Below are 6,428 nucleotides of genomic sequence, written 5' to 3' on the forward strand. Positions count from 1 at the left end.
TAAAATGTTTATTAATTTAAATGTTGGAATTATATATGTTGATATTGTTTATAAAATGCTTAGAATGTAATGGTGGGAATATGGGAATGAACTGGAGTTAAATGTTAGATTAAATAAATTAAAAGGATGATTTTTTTTTGTTTTTGTTTTTAATTTGAATTTATATCCCGCCCTTCTCCGAAGACTCAGGGCGGCTTACACTGTGTTAAGCAATAGTCTTCATCCATTTGTATATTATATACAAAATCAACTTTTATTGCTCCCAACAATCTGGGTCCTCATTTTACCTACCCTTATAAAGGATGGAAGTCTGAGTCAACCTTGGGCCTGGTGGGACTTGAACTTGCAGTAATTGCAAGCAGCTCTTTTAATAACAGACAGACTTAGTCTGCTGAGCCACCAGAAGCCTTTATTTGTTTGTTTATTTGTTTGATATATAAATATGGACTATAAGGTATGCCAAATATATTTTGGAAAGCAAACATGGACTAGTTGGAATATCGTTTATTATCAAAGAATGGACAGTAAAATTTATGAACCTAGATGGTAACATGGAAACATTATATTCAAAAGACTGCTTATGCAAGATATATACAGGAAAGGAGAAGATAGACTGATATTTAAAAATTGGACTGAAAGACTAAAAAGTTAAATAATTTACAAATGGAAAGACTGTAAATTGTATTGTTATAATCTTTTCTTCGTTTTTATGGAAAAGGGGAGTTAAGGGTTCAGAGAGAGGTGGGAGTTTTTGGTTGATTAGTACATTTTAGTTTGTGATTGTTGATACTATACCCTGCAATTGCTCTGGGAAGTCTGGGGGGAGAGCGAAGGGGGAGGGAAGAGGGTTAGGGTGGGAGGGATGGGGGGATATATGGGGGGAAATTTTGTAAAACTTTTTAAATAAAAAAAAATAGCGGTGTCTCCCAAGGCAGCTTTCTAGGATCAACACTCTTCATACTATACATAAATGACCTTTGTGATCATATTATAAGTAACTGTGTTCTCTTGCCAATGATGTTAAACTATTTAATACTACCAACAATGCTGCTACCCTTCAAAAAGACCTTGACTTTGTGTCAGAATGGTCAAAAAACTGGCAACTCCAAATCTCAACCAACAAATGCTCTGTCTTACACATTGGCAAAAAGAATCAGAAGACAAAATACAAGCTAAGTCAACATGACCTTTTGATGATCCTCATTCTGTCAAGGACCTTAGAGTACTCATATCAAATGATCTAAGTACCAAATCCACTGTAACAACATTGCCAAAAAGGCATTAAGAGATGTAAACCTAATCTTGTGTAGCTGCTTCTCCGGTAATATTACACTACTGACCAGAGCATACAAAACATTTGCTGGACCAATTCTCAAATACAGCTCATCTGTCTGGAATCCACACTGCATATTGGACATTAATACAATTGAAATATTGTCCAGAAATATTTCACAAGAAGAGTCCTCCACTCCTCTGCTCGCAACAAAATACCTTATGCCACCAGACTTGAAATCCTGGGTTTAGAAAATTTAGAACTACGCCACCTTCGACATGACCTGAGCTTAACTCATAGAATCATCTGCTACAATATCCTACCTGTCAATGACTACTTCAGCTTCAACCACAACAATACATGAGCACACAATAGATACAAACTTAAAGTGAACCGCTCCAAACTCGATTGCAGAAAATATGACTTCAGTAACAGAGTTGTTAATGCCTGGAATGCACTACCAGACTCTGTGGTCTCCTCCCAAAATCCCCAAAACTTTAACCTAAGACTGTCTACTATTGACCTCACCCATTCCTAAGAGATCTGTAAGGGGTGTGCATAAGAGCACCAGCGTGCCTACCGTCCCTGTCCTAATGTTCCCTTTAATTGTATTCATTTTATGTATTCAATTCATGCTTATACTTATATATATATATATAATCTAATATGTACTCAACAAAATAAATAAATAAATAAACAAACAAACAAACAAACATGTGCAAATCAGCTAGAGTTTGCAAGTCTCCAACTTCCTTCCTAGCCAACAAGCAAGGGGAGATCAGGCCATCTGCAGCTTGCAAGCCTCCAACTGCTTTCCCACCCAGGGATTTGCAGGACTCAGCCTACTCCAGGGCTCAGTAACTCTCAACTCACCTTTCTATTTTTCGCAATGAGAGAGGATTTCTTACAGAATCAGCCTGGTGGCAAAATAGGTATTATTCTCACAAATCTGTAGGAGGCTCTCTTTTTAAGCAAGTTCCATAAATTCCATAAACAAACAAAACCTCCTTAGAAAATGGAGTCCTTTATAGCAGGGGTCCCCATTCCCTGGGCTGTGACCACTATTGGACCTTGGCCCGTTCAGAATGGGCTGCAGAAATGGTGGGTGAGCACGCAAGCGTGGTCTGTTTGTGCACGTGTGCCTGTTCGTGCAAATGGAGCTTCTCATGAGTAACCATTCCCCCTCCCTTCCCCCCAGCCAGTTCACAAAGCCAGAAAGTCTGGGTGTCACTGCTTTACAGTATGGCAGAATAGCACGAATTCGGTATACTGGAGGCCCTGAAACTTCAGCCAGTATGATTTCTTCTTGTTCACTGGAAGTTGCAAATTCCAGGTGGTCTGATTTTCCCTTGCTGAGTGGATGCTTGCAAGCTGCCATTCGCATGATTTGCCTTTCCCGTTGGAAGTTTACAAACTCCAGCTAGCCTGACCTCCCCTAGGTCGCTGGATGGAAAGGAAACTGAAGGACTGCAGGATCCTGAGGAGCAAGACGCAAAGAATGAGGTACACAGGTCTCAAATGGCCACCCCATCCCAGCCAACCTGTGCTCCATTAACAGTGTCTATGTTTCTTTAACACCTGCATCAGAGAGAGCAAGGGATGAGAGTCCTTAAGCAAGGCCATCTCGCTTAATGGGCAATCTCCATTACAGTTTTAACTCAAGGACTACTTGTACAAGAGAGTCACTAGTCTGAGTTGAAGTTGATGAGATAGCACCCACTAGCACACCTGAAGCATTTTGGGGCTTTGGAAAACTGATGTGGTCCAAAATCACACAAGGGACATCTATGACTAAGGATGGATTAGAATCTCAGTCTCCTCAATGCCAGTTCAAAACATTGAATATTAATCACTAGGCCTCCCTTAAGCATTTGAACAAAAAAAATCTTGACTATCATTGATTCCTCTTCCCAAGCCCTATTATATCATATTTACATTTTTTTCCAACTGCAATAATTATTCTGCAAGATTATTCTCCCAGTTTGGAAGGAATGCCATACAGTAATTAAACAGACTTTATTTTTCTGAAGCAGAATTCTGTTACAGGAACAACTAAGTTTTATTAATTTTGTATTACTAGTGACAGTAGCTGAGATTCAGGGAAACTGGGAATTTGTGCTTTCTGGCAGGCCAGCTATTCTGTATCTAGAGAAACACTACCAAGAAAAGTCTCATTACAAACTTATAGCATACCAAAAATCAGGAGCAGCAACACATAAGGTACTTAATTCCAAATGTATTACATGAGGAAAAATCCACTTGCAATTATGAGCTTTCTTTTGTTATCTATGAAAATACGTCATTTCCTTTTCTTGATTTTATCAGACAATTCAGAGTTTAGAAACATATTCTTTAGTACTGCTGGACCTCACAAAATTTAGCTCACTAAGCAGTCTCCAAAAGAGATAATATAAGATAATTATGTTAAAGACAAACTAGTGAAAAAGGCCCATTTTTTTAAGTTAACAAATAAGAGATCAGATTGTGAAATTACTAATTCCATTTTAATCATCAAAGGGGAAATGTTGCTGCTTCAGAGAACAATTGTGCATTCTAGTTCAATTTTGTTCCATAAAAAGTTCAAGCTAATTTAAAAAAGTTTTTTACCTGACTCCCCAAAAGGGGCCCTGAAAATATTCAAACAAACTTGTTCATAGTGAAGGTACTTTAACCCACAGAAATGGGTTTACTATATAATTTGCTATGCATTTATGCAAGCAATGATAAAAACAGAATGAGTTTGTTTTGTTCTACACTTTATGTTTTCAGGCTTTTGAGCATAGTGTTTTCTATTCATTATTTTAGTTTATTAAATTACTCCCTCATGATGTCTAAGATATGCCATTGTCTGCAAATGAGAAAGAATAAAATACCAAGGCATTAATGTTAAATTACAATTGTTAATGATGTAAATAGAAAAATAATTACTGCATTGTATCATCTATTATAAGTTCATCACCACAGTCCTTGCAAAGCTTTCATTTTCTTCTTACAATTATTTCCACTTTATTTTGAGCTATTTTATTGCTTCATCAGTACTTTACAGCAGTTACACATCCCATTTAATCCTGTCTAAAGCTTCACTTAAAAACTTCCCTTCTGATACTTAACTGCCTAGCCATATTTTTCATTTATGTCCCAAGACTTCTACAGCACACAGAGAGAAGGAAGAAGCATTTATTATGCAATATTTTTTTAAGGAAAAAGAAATTAGTGGAGTTTAAAAATCTGCTAATCTGTTTTTTTCACTTCTTAGCAGTTTTGTTATAAAAGCAATCAATCTCAATTACTAACTAAGGCCATAATTTTAAATTCCAGGAGCTTTTCCAGCAAACACAGCACCAGTTTTATGTAGATGTCTATTTACTATGGTGGCTGAGAAATGTGTAACTTTCCTGCAAAGCTGCTAAAAAGTGAGCTCACCCCATGTCCAATCAACCCCGCCTTCAAAGGTTACTAGTGACAGTTTAAAATGATCACTGCTGCTTTGAGCCGCAGGTCCTATTTCTTCAGCTTCACTCCATCATCTTGATGGGAGCCAGCTCTTCATGCCACATAAGCATCATCTTCGCGGCTTGCAGATACACTTCTGTGTATACCCAGAAGAGACCCTGTACTGTACATCAAAATAGAAGAGGAAAAGCAAGCAACTTCCGGCTGTCACCCCCAAACTTCGGACTTTTAAGTCGACACCAAACTTTAAAGAGCGTTATTCCTGAATTGCGTGAAGGGTAGGATGTAATTTAGGATGGCGCAGTCTAGAAGAGACTTTGTTTGCATTAGATCTGTGCTCTGAAAACACGCTACCGAAACGGGAGCCACTAAGAAACCCTGCGCAACCCCTTCGTCTCAAAAGGATGACCATCTGCCGCCCGTTCCAAACTTTATTCTAGCCCGCCTCTTGTTCTGCTGCTGCAAAAAGACCTATCAATCCCGGAATATTCCTGTTCAGTCTCCGACCAGCAGCAGCATCCCCACCACCACCCCGATTTATTTGCTTGCGCTCTCACGACGCTTTTTACAAAATGAACGTCAGTTTTTTAGAATTCAAACCGTCATCCACCATGAGTTATTCTTCCAGAGGACTGGGGACAGGACCATTTTGATTCCCTGTCGATCTACGTCTTCCCATTTATAGGACACAATGGAGTTTCTAGACAAAATAAGTATGGGGAGACGAGCAAACCGCATTTCACTCTGCAATAAAGTGGTCGGGAAGTGGAATTTAATGCCAAGAGAGGCAGCGGGAACCACAAGGAAGAGCATCCTCCTATCGTTCTCACTTTTTCTTTGTTTTCTTATTTATTTCCTGTACATTTAATTAACTATGCTGTGGGATGAAAAAATACAAAATAAATGCAAGTACAAATTATACCCAAGCACCAACAAGGCTTTTACAATACCTTGGCGGATGTGCGCTGGTCGTCGTCGCCTCCTGCCAAGAGCCTGAGTCGTCTCAGATTAAGAAATAGCAACAACTAGATCCCCGCCGCCGCCACTGCTCTCGCCAATCCACGTGCCGTCCTGCCACGCCCACCGCCGCGGTCTTTAAGCTATTTGATTTACTTCATTGCTGCCGGTGCGTCTCGTTATGGCTTCTACTTAAAAGCTCTGCTTAATCGAAGCTACTCAAAACGACGCGTAGCCGGAGGACAGCCTGGACGCTGAGTGGTTCCCCCCCCCCTTTCCAAAAGGCAGAGTTTTAGCTCCTGGGGAAAGGTATGCGTGAAATCCTGTGCTCCCCCACACCCTTACTTCGTCTTCAGCTGCTCGGTTTCAAGGTTCTGTAAGGATATTTGAGAGTGAGGGACAGTGAGAAAAGCTCACCTCTTCCTTTCTTCCCGCACCCAAGCCTCTAAAGTAGTGCTTTGTATAACCACAACCCCAACTGTAGAGTGCTTCCCCAATAGGAGGACTAAAAGCAGGGTTCCCAAGGAGTTCCCAGCCTGCTTGGAATGCTTCCTAATCATTGGGACCCCTTTGAAAGTCTGAATGCATTCTGCTGTCTCCAAACTTTAAAAATCAATATGCTAAACCACAATAATCAGTTAATAAGTTGCAATATCAGGGTGGCTTTTCACCCCAACCAAATAAATTCATGTGGGCGGGGTGCACACCACACACTAAGACATAATGTTTGTTTGGTTTTAGTTTA

The 6,428-nt window shown here is 39.7% G+C and overlaps 1 protein-coding gene across 2 annotated transcripts in view; it reads right to left on the minus strand.

Annotated features, from left to right (window-relative positions):
• The window catches only part of RARB (retinoic acid receptor beta), a 506,722-nt gene extending 500,960 nt beyond the window's left edge, over nucleotides 1–5,762 (minus strand). Inside the window, exon 1 of one of the 2 annotated variants that reach the window (XM_058184374.1) lies at nucleotides 5,677–5,762. The gene's annotated coding sequence lies outside the window, so the exon portion shown is untranslated. The remainder of the gene's footprint in view (nucleotides 1–5,676) is intronic. The other variant, XM_058184373.1, reaches the window with a different exon arrangement.
• Nucleotides 5,763–6,428: the final 666 nt, after the last annotated feature.

This window comes from Ahaetulla prasina, chromosome 4, assembly GCF_028640845.1.
Source record: "Ahaetulla prasina isolate Xishuangbanna chromosome 4, ASM2864084v1, whole genome shotgun sequence".
NCBI lineage: Eukaryota > Metazoa > Chordata > Lepidosauria > Squamata > Colubridae > Ahaetulla > Ahaetulla prasina.